A 19067-nucleotide genomic window follows, 5' to 3' on the forward strand; every position below is an offset into this window, starting at 1 on the left:
TTCCACTTTAAGATCTCTTTATATTATCCTGATCTTGATTAAAACATAGTTTTCTACAAAAAAGAATGTATTTCTCTACAGTGTTAAAACTTCATGGTAAACATGGCGATACATAGCAAATGACCCTCAGATCCAGTATTGGAGAATATTAGGGAGTGGTGGGGACTATGTTAAACAAGAACACATTCTTTGCTTGTTGGAGAGAAACTACATAAATCCAGCCAATTGTTGTCATATGGGAATCCTAGCTCAGTATTGCCAGATCTTCTGGTTGTTGTTGTTTCCCCGCCCCCCCCCCCCCCCCCCCCCGCCCAACAGAATCCAGAAATCTGGGTTTTATGTAAAACTTCCCAGTTTTAAGTGTTGGTAATATTTTTTAAAACAGTATAAGAGCCAAATAAAACATATCTGTGGGCCAGGTTTAGCTTTCAAGTTGCTAGTATGTAACCTTTAGTCTAGAGGTATAGAGCTAGAGCCCAGCCACAGTATCAGTCTGCTCACTTGCTTCCTGAGGACCTGTGGCTCCTAGCAGAAACAGAACCTTAATACAACTTCCCTGCCACTCTGTCTTCCTCTATCCAGATGCCAGTGGTGGTAAGCCAATACACCCCTTGAGGATATCTCACTACACAGAATTTTCCCTTCTCCATCAGACCATAAATTCTTGAGGGAAGAGAAAATTTATTTGTTTTACAAGCAAAATACACAGCAACTGGGGGCACATCAGCTACAGTGAATGAGCTTCACTTTTTCAACAGTTTTTTTTTTTTTTTTTTCTGGTCAGCATTGCATCCATGGTAAAATTTACAGCATTTCTTCCCCCAGACTCTAAGACATGACCCTCCTGAAACATGATTTTTTGTTTTAATATAAGAAGTGAAAGATGATTTTTGGTATTTTGGCCATGCAGTTCTCATGACTCAGAGGAAGAATTAAGTCTTCACTATTACATGCATAGCATGGTGGCATGCAGAAAGGAATGAAGTGGCTTCAAGGTCAGTGATATAGTTTGAATATGTGTCGTCACCCAAATCTCATGTTGAAGTGTAATTCCCAACGTTGTGGAAGGTGATGGGATCGTGGGGGTGGATTTCTCATGAATGGTTTAGCATCATCCTCTTTGTACTGTCCTTGTGATAGTGAATGAGTTATCAGAAGATTATTTTGCTTAAAAGTAGTTGCCACCTCCCCAGTCTTGCTCTTGCTCTTGCTTTCACCATGTGATAGACACGCCTGCTCCCTTTTCACCTTCTGCCATGATTGGAAGCTTCCTGAGGCCTTTCCAGAAGTAGATGCTGCGATGTATTCTATAAAGTCTGAATAATCGTGAACCAATTGAACCTCTTTTCTTATAAATCACTCAGTCTCAGGTATTTCTTTATAGCAATGTTAGTAATGGTCTAAATACAGAAAATTGGTACTAAGTAGTGGGATATTGCTATAAAGATACCTGAAAATGTGGAAGCCACTTTGGAATTGGGTAACAGGTAGAGGCTGGAAGAGTTTGGAGAGCTCAGAAGACAGGAAGATGAAGAAAACTTTAGAACATCTTAGACATTGGTTAGTTGATTGTGACAGAAATAATGATAGTGATACAAACAGTGAAGTCCAGGCTACCAAGGTCTCAGATGGAAATAAAGAACTTACTGGAAACTAGAGCAGAGGTCACTTTTGTTATGCCTAAGTGAAGAACTTGGTTGCATTATGCCCCCACCCTAGGAATCTGTGGAACTTTGAACTTGAGAGTAATGATTTAGGACACCTGGCAGAAGAAATTTCTAAGCAGCAAAGCATTCAAGATGTAGTATGACTGCTTCTGACAGCCTGTACTCATATGTAGCAGCAAATAAATGGTTTAAAGCTGGAACTTATATTTAAAATGGAAGCAAAGTGTAAAGGTTTGGAAATTTTGAAGTCTGGTCATATAGTAGAAAAGAAAATATCATTTTCAGGAGAAAATTCAAGTAGGTTGCTGAGTGACCACTTGCTATAGAAATTTGCATTAGTGAAAAGAAAGCAAGAGCTGATAGCCAAGACAATGGGGAAAAAGGCCTGAAAGGTATTTCAGAGATCTAAGAGGCAGCTTCTTCCATCACAGGCCCTGAGGCCTAGGAGGAGACAATGGTTGTGTGGGCCATGCCCAGGACCCTGCATAACCTTGGGACGTGGCTCCTTTTATCCTGTCAGCTTCAGCTCCAACAGTGGCTCAAAGTGGTCCAGGAACAGCTTAGGCCACAGCTCCAGAGGGTGCAAGCCATAAGTGTTGGTGACTTCTATATGGTGTTTACTCTGTGGGCACACAGAGTGCAAGAGTGTTTGAGGCTTGGGAACCTCTGCATACATTTCCTAGGACGTATAGAAAAACGTAGGTGTCCAGGCAAAAGCCTGCTGAAGGGGCAGAGTCCTCATGGAAAACTTCTACTAGGGTAGTACAGAGGGAAAATGTGAGGTCAGATCCACCACACAGAGTGCTCATTGGGAAACTGCCTGGTAGAGCTCTGGAAGAAGGTCACCATCCTCCAGACCCTGTAGATCCACTGGCAGTTTGTGCCCTCACTGTGGAAAAGCTGCAGGCACATAACAACCTGTGAGAGCAACTCTGGGGCAGAATCCCACAAATCCAGAAGGGTAGTACTGCCCACAACCTTAGGAGTCCACCCCTTGTATCAGGGTACCCTGGATGTGGGACATGTAGTCCAAGGAAGCTTATAGTAGAAAGCTTAGTTTGAAGCTTTAAGATTTAATGACTACTGTGCTGGGTTTCAAATTTGCATAAGGCCTGTAGCCCCTTTCTTTTAGCTGATTTCTCCCTTTTGGAATAAGCGTGTTTACCCAATGCTTGTACCGTCATTGTGTCTTGGAAGTGACTAACTTGGTTTTTTTTATTATTATTTTTTTAATTTATATTTTATTTTTGTTTTACTGACTCATAGGTGGAAGGGACTTACCTTGTTTCAGATGAGACTTTGAACTTTGGTCTTTTGAGTTAATTCTGGAATGAGTTGAGACTTTGGGAGATGATTGGGAAGGCATGTTTGTATTCTGAAATGTAAGACAGACATGAGATTTGAGAGAGGCCATGGGAAGAATGATATAGTTTCAATCTGTGTTCACACCCACATCTCCTGTTGAAATGTAATCCCCAATTTTGGAGGTGGGACCTGGCGGGAGAATGATGAGATTATGGTGGTGGATTTCTCGCAAGTGGTTTAGTACCATCCCCTTGGTACTGTCTTTGTGATAGTGAATCAGTTCTTGAGAGAATTGGTTGTTTAAAAATGTTTGGCACTTTCCTGCTACTGCGCTTGCTCCTGCTTTCACCATGTGACAGGACTGTTCTCCCTTCGCCTTCTGGTATAATTGGAAGCTTCCGGAGGCCTCTCCTGAAGCAGATGCCACTGTTTTCTATGCATCCTGAAGAACCATGAGCAAATTAAACCTATTTTCTTATAAATTACTCGGTCTCATGTATTTCTTTATAGCAATGTGAGAATGGCCTAATACAGTCAATAACAGTTATTGAGCACCTATGAAATTCCCCAAAGCTATAGACACAGAAGCTAGCATATAGTTGTGGACAATACGTGTCTGAAAAAGTATCTCTCAAAAATGCCATCATGAATGAAGCAAGTGTCTGTCAAAATTGATACAGAGTTCTTCCCACATAGATCTCAGTTTCTGATCCTCTTGGGCAGAAGCAAGTCTTCTACTATATTATCTGAAGCCGTGTTGCCTCCTGGACCCAAGGCCACTGTGCCCAGCCTTTATGCTCCCTGAATCTCCTCCAGGAGCACCCTCACCCACTGTGCAAAAGGCTGTGCAAAGTAGGTAAGAGTGCCCAGAGATAGCTCTGTGTATGCCCACTCCTGACATTCCTAAATTCTCTTTTTTTTTTTTTTTTTTTTTTTTTTTTTTTTTTTTTTGAGACGGAGTCTCACGCTGTTGCCCAGGCTGGAGTGCAGTGGCGCGATCTCGGCTCACTGCAAGCTCCGCCTCCCGGGTTCCCGCCATTCTCCTGCCTCAGCCTCCTGAGTAGCTGGGACTACAGGCGCCCGCCACCGCGCCCGGCTAATTTTTTGTATTTTTAGTAGAGACGGGGTTTCACTGTGGTCTCGATCTCCTGACCTTGTGATCCGCCCGCCTCGGCCTCCCAAAGTGCTGGGATTACAGGCTTGAGCCACCGCGCCCGGCCTTAAATTCTCAAATCTTCCCACTTTTGCCTCTTCCATAAATCCCACTGGCTACCCTGGATCACATGTATGTACTTTTTAAATGAAATTGAAATATGAAAGATAATAAATGCAAGCCAGCTGTTTATACGATAGACTATTAGGTACTCAAATCTGGAAATATATTTTTAGACTTGTGTCACTCATAAATACAATTTTAAAATTAATACACTAGCAATAGCTACTATTTATAGAATGGAAACTATACATGTTAGATGCTATTTGTGTGTTACTTTTTTGAGTCCTCACAAAGAATTTTCAACAAACGATTATATGTGTTGGATGCATTACATATTACCTCCTTATTAGTCACCAGAAATTATAAAAATAAAAAAAAATAAGGAAAGTATTATTAGTTCTCTTAACAATTCAGGAAAACAAGACTAAAAGAGTCTTACATATTTTACTTAACTTTACCTTGCTGGCAAGTGACTTTGAACCCAACCTTCAGAAAAGATCATGTGTTTTCATCACACTAAAAAGTCTCTTTTGTGGCAGTCTGCCAGTTAGTTTTACCAGTCACCCAATTTGCTTGTATACTTATATGCAAGTTAGGAATAATTTTGGAATCCCAGCACTTTGGGAGGCCGAGGCAGGCGGATCACCTGAGGTTGGGAGTTTGAGACCAACCTGACCAACATGGAGAAACCCCATCTCTACTGAAAATACAAAATTAACCAGGTGTGGTAGTGGATGCCTATAATCCCAGCTGCTAGGGAGTCTGAGGCAGTAGAATAGCTTGAACCTGGGAGGCGGAGGTTACGGTGAGTCAAGATCATGCCATTGCACTGCAGCCTGGGCAACAAGAGCAAAACTCCATGTCAAATTGTAATAATAATAATAATTTTGGCCACAAATAACAGAAAACCTAAATTACATTATACAATATTATAATTTGCTTTCTGTCAGAAGCTGTGAGACAGAGACTAGTGTTACAAGTTTTCACAGGGAGTGTTCTCAGAAGCATCACCTTAGGGGAAATTAAGGAAGCAGAACTCTGGATAGAAGGAAAGTTGGAGTGAGTTTTATCTATAACAAGGACTCAGCTAAGCTTGAGGGATGCCTTACAGAAGAGAGGGCCCTTCAGAGTTATCCTGTTTTGAGGAGAGTTACTCAGATTGTTTATTTTCATACCAAATAGTCATTAGATGTGGGTTTCCCCAAGATGAAGACGTCTCCTTAGATGGGGAAGCATTCCTCAGCTGATACAATTCTGGAAGAGGTGGTCTTGACCTCTGAGAGACGTCAACACATAATCTTCATAGCAGATGGGAGAATAACTACCTTCCTGATGGGGATATCTAGGATGTCCAGCATTGCATCTACTACAAACAAATGTCTTGATTTTCTCTGATATGAAGAAAAGTTTAGATATTAATGGTTGTTGTAATTTTGGTTCAGCTATTCCGTGGTGTCAGGCCTTCTTTACATCTGTTTTTCTCTTGGCCTTTCTGTATGATCACAAGATGGTGACTACAACTCCAGGTATCAAAATGAGAAGGGAGAAGTCAGTGGGCTGTATATCAAGGTTCCCTTCATTAGGGAAGGTAAGGCCAGCCCCAAAGTTCTCCAGCAGACTTACCTGTTACTCTTATTGTCTATAACTAAGTCACAGAGCAGGAGAGATGGGCAAATTTCATAGTTTCTGGAAAAAGAAAGCATTCTCTTGACTGATTTAATTTTCTGAGATTGGAAATTTTTTTGTCTGATGAGGTTTACTGACAAAGGAGAAGGAGGGAATGGATATGTTGAAGGCAAAATGCAAAAGCAGGGTTAGCCATGGGTCATTTTATTCTTAACTTGTAACCATGTTGACTTCTAAGAAGCATATGTCTTATAACCATACATGGGGCATCAGAGCATTTGGGGTAGGGGAAAAGAGAAGATATGAGGTGTGGATAAGAACAAATGATTCTTTCCTTAAATCAGTGCTTATCTCAACTCATTTGAATCTACAGAATATGATAGATGATCAAAAGTAAAGTGGAGATGGAAAAGAGAACAGGGATAATGCACTGAACTTAGGTAGGAATTCCAACTTTATATGTAATGGGTAACAAAAAGAATGACTAAACAAATTCAATTCTATCTAGTGAGAACTAAACTGTACTTTCATTTATCTCAATCTCTGTTTGCACCATCAGAAACATTTAGCTTGTTATTAGCTGTTTCCCAATGCTATTGTTTATTGGCACTGAAAGTGGATAACAATACATCTGTGGTAGATTAGCTTAGTAAGGCTTGTAAATGGGGTCACAGAGTCCTAGAAATTTAGGACTGGAGGACTTTGGAAATCATTTAATGCAAACTCATCATTTTACACACGGGAAACTGAGGTCAAGAAGGGGCAAGTTGCCCAAAATAAATATAAGTGTGAACTTTTGAAAGATCTTTTTTGTTTGTTTGTTTTCCTTTGCCTTTTAAATTAAGTAATAGTTACGTGTTTTGCTAGTCTTGGACTTCTCTTTGAACAGAGTTGAGCAGAGTGTGATCCTGTTCATCACCAAAAACGTTGAAAAGACTCATTCATATTCAGGGAAAAGAAATGCAGATAGCTTAAGTAATTTTCTTAAGATTGAAGCCTACCTCATATGCCAAAAATAATCAAACATCAGAAGTCCCACCTTTTGACAAAGTAATTATTTTAAAATAATACTTGCTGATTGTTACTAAATTCACAGAACAATTAACATGTTTCTGAGTCAGCAAAAATAAAACATATTTCAGCAAGCATCTATTTAACTTTGTGATGTCCCAACGGACCAATCTAAACATAGATTTCAATGGCGAAAGTTTGTTTAACGGAAAACCTATCCAAAGAGAAACATTTGTTTCATCTGTAGTGGAGAAATATCCATCTGCTATTAGGTTGGCACAGAAAGCCAAGAATTTTGCAAAACTTTCCACTGGCTGGTTGTTGCTTGGGATCCAAGTGAAGAAAATATTTGAAAAAAAAAATCAATGGTCGATCACTTTTAAAAATGAAACTTTGACAAAAATTTATGTGGGGATTGGGTGGTTCAACAACTAAATGACATTTTGCTGTTATTGGATGAACGATGTTTGGGAGTATAAATAGAGTTCCAGCATGAGTGAACTGGCAAAGATGAATCGTGTATCTAAATAGCAAAATCATGGTTACCAGAGGCTGAGAAGAGTAGTGGAAAGTTGGGTGGAAAATGGAGATAGTTAATGGGTAGAAAATGCAGTTAGATACAATGAATTAGATCTAATATTTGAAAGCACAACCGGGTGACTGAAGATAGCAATAGTTTGTTGTATATTTTCTAATAGCTCAGGGACTACAATTGGAATGTTTGTAACTCAAAGAAATGATGAATGCTTGAGGTTATGGAAACCCTATTTACCTTGATGTGATTAATACACATTGCATGCCTGTAGCAAAATATCTCATGTCCTCCACTAATATATACACTTACTATGTACTCATAAAAATAATTTTCTTTTAAAAGAAGAAACTAAAAAACATACCAAAATTATTTGAAATAGTGACTATCATCAGATGAACTCTTAAGGTGGGAATGCTTTTTTATATTACCTTTTTTAGCTTACGTTAATTAGTAAACTATACAAATTATTGTTTTGCTTCTGCATTCATTTTAAAATATGTAAATTAATTCACTTTTTAACTCCCTCAAAGGAACAAAAGTATGTATTAATTCTGATTAACATTTATATCACTTCCAGACTTCACCACTATGCAATATATCCAAGTTACAAAAATGCACGTGTATCCCTTAAAACTATACAAATAAAAAAATGAAAAATAAAGTTTGATCATCAAATTTTATGTTGAAGAGGGTACTTTAGAGACATTATTGGTTAGAACTATTTATTTTACAATAAAAAACCAAAGCCATGTAGATTAAATAACTTTGTCTGTATCACAGAGCAAGTCAGTGATTTTCCAGGTTCTTTCATTACATTGCATTAGTCTATAAAGAAAGAAGGCTCCCTCAGTCTCTACAGTCTGAATATAATCTGTACATTAGAATTCATTGAGCCAACATGGCTTTCTTATTTCTTTTTCGAAAAAGGGCAGGGTATAAAAAACAGACCAATGGACACTTAAGAATTGACAGATAAAACAAAACAGATACACTACAAAACATGGAGATTTTGTGTAATTATTAGAGGAGCAAATAACTTTGCATATTGCAGTAGTCCTTGAGAACTTAGTGTACATTAAACACACTTTAATAGTTGAGATTCATAATGCCTATTTTGAATTATGAAGGCATTTCAGTATATGTATAGCACATTTTGTATATGCCTAAGTCATTAGGAAAAGAAAGACTACAGGGGAAATTTAAAATCTGGATAGGACAAATTTTGCAAACAACTTCTAGTACTTAGAAATAAAATGCAATTCAGTGATATGAATACATTTCTTAGGACTTCTGATACAAAAATATGTATTGATATAATTAAAATCAGTATGACAAATTGTTATGGCAATTCTAATATTTTGGCTTTTAGTAATTCAAGTTTCCCTTCTCCTTGACTGCAATTACAGATGGATTAATCATAATAGTAGTTAATTATTAATTCAAATAAAATATTTTTTTCTTTTGCAAATTATAACTAGGAATTTGTTTTAGGTTGTAAAGTCATTATATAAATCTTCTATTTCTTTGGTGTAGGCAGTTTCAATATAGTATGCTTGTGATGTTTGTTGCTTATTAATCATTATTTTATAATGAAATGCAAAATATACTCTAGCCAAATTTGAAAAGTGGGAGTAGTAACACCCAAACTATGTTAATATTTTAATGCAATATTTAATTATCTTTATTAAGTATTGACTTTATTAAATTGGTAAGTAGAACTCTAGGAAGTCATTGATTAAAACAACTCCTCCAATCAAAAGAGAACTAGAAAGTTTTATTCATATTCTCCTCACTGCTCCCTTTCCTTCTCCCAAAGACAAAGCTTGACATGACCCGTTTGTGTATGTGCGTGTGAGAGATAAAAATTTAAACTATTTTATTTCACACACACAAGTATGTGTGTAAGTACGAAAATACCCAAACTGTTCCTTGAAATTTTAAACAAAAACAAAATTTACAGAGTTAGAATATCAGTATTTGGAAGAAAGATTCTTAAGACTGATTATGAATTTCTGGCCAGATATAAGCAAATAATGTTATTGTTGTAGGTGTTTATATAAATTTTGTTTGTTCTTTTGTGCAAATCTGGAAATATGCAGTTCTACATTCGTTTATTTTTACTATAAAAAATTTAAATCAAAATACTCTAACATTATTCTATGCTGTTTATTCTGTTAAATCTCTTCCCTTGACTATCTTTTCTAGTGACAGGAAGGGTCATAGCAGAGGAGGGGGAAACTATTACTTGTCCCCTACATTCTTTATGATTGATCTCTACAATCAGTTGGAGATGACATAGAAACCTCGACCAATACCCACTCCTGAGATTACAATAAATCATTTTATTTTAAAATTCTTACAAGTTAATTCTCCAACATCATAGTTTAAACCATGAAATTATTTTAGTCAAAGCTCATTTATGGAAAACAATGTTGCAGAAAACTAGAGGGGCAGCTAAATAGTCCAATAGAAAAACATGAACATGTGACCAGCCCCGTGCCAACAGCAAATAAGCCAAGATATTTGATGCTGCCCCTTGGAAAATAGTTTCCAATTTCTATATATTAGCCATTCAAAGAAAGGTAGAGCAATAAAAACATGGAAAAGCAATGACAAAAAAGGATGAATTAATGTACTCTTTAATATAATAATTCACGTTCCTGAAACAATTTATTTAAAAAGGACACCTGGTGTAAATTTATTCCCACTGACAATTTTAAGATTCATTTGTCAAAGTTACGTGTGCTTGTTATAAGAATAACTTACATATGGTGTGTATTGATACTTTATTTTTGTAATATTCAGGTAACTTTCTCATCTTTACTTTTGCAGTAACTACCTTGATAATCACTATATATTTTCCTAGAGAAATAAAAGAATGTGGAAATGGCTCTGTACTGTGTACAATTCATGGAATAAAATTGATGGGAATGGTTTGTGCCTTGTAAACAGCTGATCTGAAAATTTCTAATTAAAATAACATTGGCTTAAACATGGATGGTTGGAATAATTTATTAAATACCCTGGAATATTTGTGCTCTATATTTTCTATCTTTGCAGTCTTAAGCTATTCTAATGCTATTGGATGTTGCTGATAAATTAACGTGGTTTTATTATGGTAAAACTACAATACAGCACCAAAATAAAACTAATAAAATATTTTGTTTTTAATAGAAATTTATAGTATATGTAGTTTCGTGGCTGTTTCTCACATTTTTCTCTCATTCATACATAACCCTTTGTTTAAAATACTCACAATTTGAAAAAAGATGAGGTTAGATATATAGAATGAAAAAAAAAGAAAAGTGGAGAAAAATGGGAGGAGTATAAATTTTTAAGGTAAGCTTTCACTATGAAATCAATAAAAAATGAAACATATGTAATAAACATAAGTCATACAAATCAGAGCAGTGAATGGTTAAGTAGCACCTTTCTTGCACCCCAGGTTGTTAGTAAAGCATTCACTGGGTAAAAGTCACAAGCCACACACTCGTTCCAGTGCTGCAGGAGGTCTGGCAGGGTAAGATGAAAGGCTCTGGGAGAAGAGCACGGCCCTCAAAGCTATGGAGCTTCTAAGCTTTAAGATTACAGAAGAACCTACCTTTTTCTCTAATAGCCATTTGATATGATAGAAACAAATCTGTCATATCTTGTTACCTTACCATCCCTTCCACTGGCATGATCAGGATTAGGGTCGAAGCCTTTCAGATGACCAGAATTGGTTGACTTTATTATTATGCTGAAGTTAGTTTATATGGTGTTTATGAGATGGTAATAACATGTTTTCCGACAGGCCAACAATAAGAGCCCAGGTAGCTTGTTACTTCTGCTTTGGTCACATTGGTGAACAATAGATACTGTATTGTATACTATGTTCAATTTCAGTCGGAAGAAACAACCACTTCTCATTATATCCTGTTTTTGGAGGAATAGTAGGCCAGATCGCAAATCTAGGTTTGATTGGTATAGGCAAGTTTTAGAACTGACAAACATGAAGTTAAACATTTCTAGAAGTGGTAACTTTTTTAAGTGGGTATTTTAAAGAAGAGCAGATATTTAAATCATGAAGCAGTAGAAAATACTTGAGAAATCAAAAGTGTAGCTTACTGTAAAAAGCTAATTTTAAAATTTCTTAATCACTACTACATATATTAATAAAATGGTAAAACTTTTATTCAGTATTATGATCAGAAAATCATAATTTTTGCTTTTCCTTCTAATACTAACAGGTTTATGACAAAAATTTAATTTGCAGCATGACGTTTATGAATACGATCCTTAATGATTCTGTGTAATAGAAATGAGTCAAGTGCATAAGAAGATGATGTACCTGATATTGACTTGTCATTTTTCCACTCATACAAGCCCTTTAAGTCCACATGCTTTAATAATCATCTGTCAAAGCCTTTATTTGGCATGTCAGCTATTATGCTTTGAGTATTTAATAATAAAAGCAGGTTAAAAATAGTGCCTGCCCCCCTTTTTCCTCTTATCAAAAAATTTTTAAAAATTGGTTTAAAGTTGATAGTATTTTTATTTTATAAGGTATAATTAATTCTTAGTCTAATGGATTTCACTGGAAGACGATATTAACACCCAGACTCTCTACTTAGAAATTTAAAATTCAAGGGAAATATCATTACACCAAATACTATTTTTCACAGAATTTTGCCTAACACTGGACTATGCTTCATCAGGTGAAAGTGTGGCCAGGGAATAGAAATCAAGAGAGGGAGGGAAACAACTAGGGTAAGAACCATTTTACTTTGAAATAAGCCAAAAAAATACATATAAATAAAGATAATAGAGGTGAGTGATGTCTGTTAAGTCATGGGATCCCACAGAAACAAGAAAATAATTTAAACCTAAGAATCATCCATGACTTAACTCCACATGCATCTACTACCAACTTATTGGTGTAAAGCAAAATACACCAATAATATGAATCACAGTTGGTATTAATTTATTCAAAAATTTAACTTTGTGGCTTAAAACAGTCTTTTCTAACCCCAAATTTCTAACCTATATAGGAAAATCTTGGTCCATTAAACACTTGAGTCCATCTCTTTTAAATTATATTGTCAAAATGTTTACTAGGAGAAAGTATAAATTATTTAAAAATCATTTTCATTAAAAGTTACTTTTATATGAAGTGCTCCATAGACCATAAAAACCATCCTAAAACTGAATTCACTGTGGATCAACATTTAGGCTGGACTCTGCTGGGGAAATCTTTTCCTCACATGTGAATGTGTTAACTGGCTGGGGGGATGATCTGCAAATAACTTATGTAGGATGGCTAGGAAAAGGTAGCTCTCTCAGTCCTGTCTCCCTTCTATGCAGAATTACAGCCTAATGAAGTTCTTTTGGTTGAATGCAGAGTCATCAGAATGAGTAAGTGCAGCCAAATAAGAGTACCAAGGCAGAAATATAATGCAAACATCAGCTGACATTACATTGACTATCTTAACATGGGTCAAATGAAGTGGACGAGCACTGCAAAGATGTGGCCCAAAGATCTCGTTCAAACTACAGTCAACAATAATTTGTTGTACATTTAAAAATAACTAACAGGGTATAATGGGATTGTTTGTAACACAAAGAAAGGATAAGTCCTTGAGGTGACAGATACCCCATTTAATTTGATGTGATTATTATGCATTGTATGCCTGTATTAAAATATTGCATGTCTTCCATAAATATATGCACCTACTGTGTACCCACAAAAGATGAAAATTTAAAAAAAGATGTAGCCCAGAGTGCATGCATAAGGGAGGGTCATTAATTGGGGATAAGAGTGCTGCCAATACCATGAACAGCTTGTGAACTTCATATTCTTGCTATTTCCAAATACATCTTTTTTTCCTAAGTCGACAATTGTCTACCTAATGCCCCCCTCTGCTAAAATATGCCTTTAAAATTATTTCTAATCAAGTTCATTGAAGTGTAATTAAAATTAATCCACTCTGAGTGTATGGTTGCATGAATTTTAAAAAATATATGCACTCATGTAACCACTACCTGATCACTTAGAACATTCCCATAATCCCAAAAGTGTCATTCATGACTCTGCAGAAAAGACTAATGCTTTCTGTCAGGCAACCTTAAAATGATTTTACCCTTTTAAATAGCCTTTTTAAAAAAAAAAAAAAAAAACAGTTTTAGTTTCACAATGAAATTGAGCAGTAAGTACAGGGAGTTCTCACATATCCCTGCCCCCAAATAAGAATAGCCTCTTCCCATTATCAGTATCCCCCACCACTGTGGTACGTTTATTATGATTGATGCACCTAACCTGACACATCATTATCATCCAAATTCAGGGTTTACATAAGGGTTCACTCTTGTATATATATTATATGGCTTTTGACAAATGTATAGTGAGATGTATCTACCATTGAAGTATCATTTAGAGTAGTTTAACTGCCATAAAACTCTGTGTTCTGCTTATTCATCTCTTGTTATTCATTTCTTCCATTGTTTATTTTTCTGTTCCTCCACTGAAGGAAATCTTGTTTGTCTCCAAGTTTTGACAATTAAAAATAAAACTGTGGCAGGGTGTGGTGACTCAACCTGTAATCCCAGCACTTTGGGAGGCCAAGGTGGGCAGATCACTTGAGCTCAGGAGTTCGAGAGCAGCCTGGCAAAACCCTGTGACTAAAAAAAAATATGAAAATTAGCCGGGCATGGTGGTGCACACCTGTAGTCCTAGCTACTTGGGAGGCTGAAGTGGGAGGATCTCTTGAGCTCAGGAGGTCGAGGCTGCAGTGAGCTGAGATTGCACCACCACACTTCAGTCTAGGTGACAGAGTGAGATCCTGTCTCAAAACATAAAATAAAATATAATAAAACTGGTATAAACAGTCATGTGTAGGTTTTTGTATGGATTTGGTATGATTTTTATTGTTAAAGATTAGTTTTTATGTTGTAGAGTTATATATATATATGAATCATTTAATTTGTGTGCTTATGTGTTTGGCTTCTTTTCCTCAGCATAATATTTTAAGATTCATCTATGCATCAGTTGCATATATCAGGAGGTTTTTTTTCTTACAGTTTAGTAATATTCCATTACATGAATGTAGTATAATTTCTTTATCTCTTCAGTTGTTAATGAACATTTAGGGTGTTCAGTTTGGGGATATTTGAAATGTTACAAAAATGTGGAACAGATCTTATGATAGATACATTTTTATTTTTGTTATCAGAATGATATTACTGAGTCATGTGATATTTTTATTTTTAACATTATATAAAACTGTTTTAAATAGAACAGTTGTTTTCCAAAGTAGCTGTGCTATTTTTTATACCTTCACTCAAAGTATATAAAAGTTTCCTGTTACTGTACATAATAACAGAAAGGACTTATGGTAAATCTTTAACAAATTTTAGTCACTCTACTCCCTGTTGGTGGTATCTTTTTATGGTGTTTTTGAAAGAAATTGACTTTTATCGAGGTATGATTTACATATAATTAAATGACCATATTAAGAGTACAATTTGATAAGTTTTGCTAACTGTACATATCAATGTTTAACCACCACAATTAAAAATTATATCATTTTTATCTTCTCAAAATGTTCCTTTATACTCTTCTGTAGGCAATCTTCCCCAGTCGTCAACACAGACACCAGTGGATCTGAATTCAGTCATTGTCGACTGGTGTTCTGCCTGTCCTAGATGTCATGTAAGTGGATTCAAATAACTGTGCTCTTGCGTCTGACACCTTTTGTTCAGCGTGGTGCTTTTGAGATTTATCTATGTCATTTGGGGTATCAGTAATTCATATCAGTAATTCATATCTTTTATTTCCAACTAGGGTGGTGTGATTATACCACAATGTCTTTTGCAAATTAGTTGTTTCATTTTATATATTTTATATGTATCAGCAGTTTATAAGTTATAAATAACTTTTCTTTATAAATTACCCAGTTTCAGGTAGTTCTTTGGTGGTGTTTTCCTGTCGCTCTATGTTCTAACACCTGATATTGTTGGTCTTATTTTTAGACATTGTAGTACTAGATGCTCCTCAACTCACGATGGGTTTATGCCCCAATAAGCCCATTGTTAAGTTGAAAATATCACAAGTTGAAAATACATTTTTAATACACCTTAACTATCAAACATCATAGTTTAGCCTAGCCTACCTTAAACAGGCTCACAACACTTACATTATTCTACAATTGAGCAAAATCATCTGGCAACATAGCAAACTGTAGAGTATCTCTTGTTTACCCTGGTGATCTTGTGGCTGACTGGAAGCCTTAGCTCCCTGCCACTGCCCAACACCGCAAGAGGGTATTCTACTGCTTTCTACTGAATGTGTATTGCTTTTGCACCATTTTAAAGTAAAAAAAAAAAGTTACATGTCAAGTCATCAAAAGTTGTTTTGATGGGATTTTCTGTTTGCGTAGTAATATTTCACTTTAGTTGTAATTTCTGTATACCTGCAGCTAATTATATTGTGAATGTTTACATTTATTTACTTGATGTTTCATACCTTCTTTTATGAAATTGTTGTTCACATTTTTTGTCCAGTTTCTAAACCACAGTTTACTTTATCATTATTAATATGTTTTTTCTTTTATAAAATTTGAATATATAAGTCCCATATAAGGTCAACTTTTTTTTTCTTGCATGGCTAGTGCTATACAAGATGATAAAGATATACGCCTACATTTTCTTTCATTAAGTTTATATTTCAGCTCATATGTTAAATCTATAATCCATTTTGAGTTAATTTTGTAGGTGGGGTGAGGTAAGAATAGATACACAACTTTTAGGTTGATAATTCAGTTGTCCTAGCACTAGTTTATTGAAGATAATTCTTTCCCCATTAAATGTCCTTGAACTTTTTCTAAAAAGCAATTGACTATATGTGTTTGCGTGTTGATATGGTTTGAGTCTGTGTCCCCACCCAAAGCATGTCAAATTGAAATCCCCAGTGTTGGAGGTGGGGCCTGGTGGGGAGTGATTGGTTCATGGGGACAAATTTTCCCTTTGGTATTGTTTTTATGACAGTGGGTGAGTTATGAGATCTGGTTGTTTAAAAGTGCGTAATACCTGCCCACTCTCTCTTACTCCTGCTTTGGCTATGTAAGACATGACTGCTTGCCCTTCACCTTCCATCATGATTGAAAGTTTCCTGAGGTCTCCCCAGTCATGCTTCCCGTACAGCTTGTGGAACTGTGAACAAATGAAATTTCCTTTCTTTATAAATTACCCAGTTTCAGGTAGTTCTTTATAGTAGTGAGGGAATGGACTAATACAGTTATATCCTGTTCCATCTTTTTCCTAATGCTTTGCTGCATTATCTTATAACACAGCTTTATAATCTTGAAATCATATCCTGTAAGCCCTCAAAATCTGCTATTGAAGGTCCTTTGTATTTCCATATAAATTTGACAATTATCTGGTTGATTTTCTTAAAAGTTCTTTTGGCTTCCAAAATTTGAAAGCTGCCTAAGTGTTATCAAGAGTTGAATGGATAAATAAAATGCAGTACAAATACACAATGGAGTACTATTTGGCAGTAGAAAGAATGAAATCCTGTCATTTGCAACAACGTGGATGGAACTGGAGGTCATTATGTTAAGTGAAATAAGCCATACATAGAAAGACGAACTTCATATATTCTCACTTATTTGTGAGAGTTAAAAATTAAAACAATTGAACTCATGGAGATGGAGAATAGAATGATGGTTACCAGACGCTTGGAAGGATAGTGGGAGTGAGGAATGTGAATGGTTAATGGGTACAAAAATACAGTTTGATAGGGTTAATACCTGTTGATACAACAACATGGTAACTACAGCCAACAATAATTTATTGTACATTTAAAAATAACCAAAATAGTATAATTGAAATATTTGTAACACAAGGAAAGGATAAGTACCTGAGGTGACAGGTACCCCATTTACCCTGATGTGATATTACACATTGTATGTCTGTATCAAAATATCTCAGGTACTGATAAATGCATATGCCTACTATGTACCCAAAAAATCAAAAACAACATAAAATTAAACAACATAAAATTTCTGCTGGCTTCTGTTGTTTCCTGGCAATCTTTGTCTTCCTTGGCTTGTCAACTCGTGCCTCCAATCTCATCCTCCTTTCTTCATGCGGTGTTCTTTCCTCTCTGTGCTGGTGTCTCTGCATTCAAATTTGTTTCTTTTTATCAGGTCGAACCCTACTCTAGCATGACCATATTTTAACTTGATTACATCTGCAAAAACCCTATTTCCGAATAAGATCACACTCACAAGTTTCAGGTAGACATGAATTTGGAGGAGAATATTTAACCCAGTACAGTACTATTTTAGCAGATGTGTCTTTATATCTCATTTTGTAATTGTTCATTATCATTATATTGAAATACATAAGACTGTCATATATTTACAACATACCTGTAATCTTATTACATTTACTTATGAGTTGTAAGATATATTTTGCGGATTATTTAAAATTGTGTATACAAATTATTATGCCATTTGCAAACACATATGTATTGTTTGACTTATTTTTTTCTTACCTTCTTCCACTGCCCAAGTCTTTTACTGCAGTGCTGAATAAAAGTGCTAAAAATGGACATTATTGCCTTGTTTCTGATCTTAAGTAGGATGAGTTTTTTCACCATAAAATATGTTAACCATAAGGTTGTGTTTTTTTTGTTTTGTTTTTGTTTTTGTTTTTGCAAATACATTTTATCAGGCTAAGAAAGTAATGCATTCAGCCTCCAATGATGGCTTGTTTCCTTTTTGTTGTTGTTGTTTGTTTGTTTGTTTTTCCCCTATTTTAACTTGTTTCTTTATTGCTAAGTCTTCGGTTCTTCTCAATGCACTTCATTTTTTTGCTTGTTTCGCCTGGGATTTCTCATGTAGTTGCATTGAGAAAGTGCCTGGACTGGCTGTCGTTACAAGCTCAACTGGAACATGGAAACAACTGTACCTTTCTCTTTGTTACATGGTGTGATGGTTAATATTGAGTGTCAACTTGATTGGATTGAAGGATGCAAAGTATTGTTCCTGGGTGTGTGTGTGAGGGTGTTGCCAAAGGAGATTAACATTTGAGTCAGTGGACTGGGTAAGACAGACCCACCCTCAATCTGGGTGGACACCATCTAATCAGCTGCCAGTAACGGCCTGAATAAAAGCAGGCAGAAGAATGCGAAAAGACTAGACTGGTTTAGTCTTTTGGCCTACATCTTTATCCTGCACTGGATGCTTCCTGCCCTCGAACATCAGACTGCAAGTTCTTCAGCTTTGGGATTCGGACTGGCTTCTTTGCTCCTCAGCTTCAGCCTATTGCGAGACCTCACCTTGTGATCGTGTGAGTCAATACTCCTTAATCAACTCATATATCTATATGTACATCTATCTTATTAGTTGTGTCCTTCTATTAAACCCTAATACACACGGTCTTAGGGTATCTCACACGGTCTCTCCAGCAGGTGTAACTGGACATCTTTCATGGCTGCTCAATACTCCCAAGATCTCAAAATTAAAAATCAACAGCATTTCTTAAAGTGTAGGTCCAGAATTACCTCACCATTCTTTGTGGGCAAAAACTACACAGGATCTGGAAGGCTGGCTCCTTTGGGGCCATCTTTGGAGACAAACTATCAGACTTCTTGCTGGTGTACATTAAGTTGGTAATACTTTATGTGCTTTTGTTAGCTAATTATAGAATATGGATTTCAGATAAC

The 19067-nt window shown here is 35.9% G+C and overlaps 1 long non-coding RNA gene across 3 annotated transcripts in view; it reads left to right on the forward strand.

The window, feature by feature from the left end:
- LOC102143357 (uncharacterized) overlaps positions 1–19067 on the forward strand; it is a 166188-nt gene that overhangs the window by 96344 nt on the left and 50777 nt on the right. For 2 of the 3 annotated variants that reach the window (XR_012432078.1, XR_012432079.1), the window contains one exon: positions 14962–17953. This is a non-coding gene — a long non-coding RNA (uncharacterized lncRNA). Of the gene's footprint in view, positions 1–14961; positions 17954–19067 lie in introns of those variants that run through there. The other variant, XR_010585409.2, reaches the window with a different exon arrangement.

Source organism: Macaca fascicularis, chromosome 3 (assembly GCF_037993035.2).
Source record: "Macaca fascicularis isolate 582-1 chromosome 3, T2T-MFA8v1.1".
NCBI classification, from domain to species: Eukaryota; Metazoa; Chordata; class Mammalia; order Primates; family Cercopithecidae; genus Macaca; species Macaca fascicularis.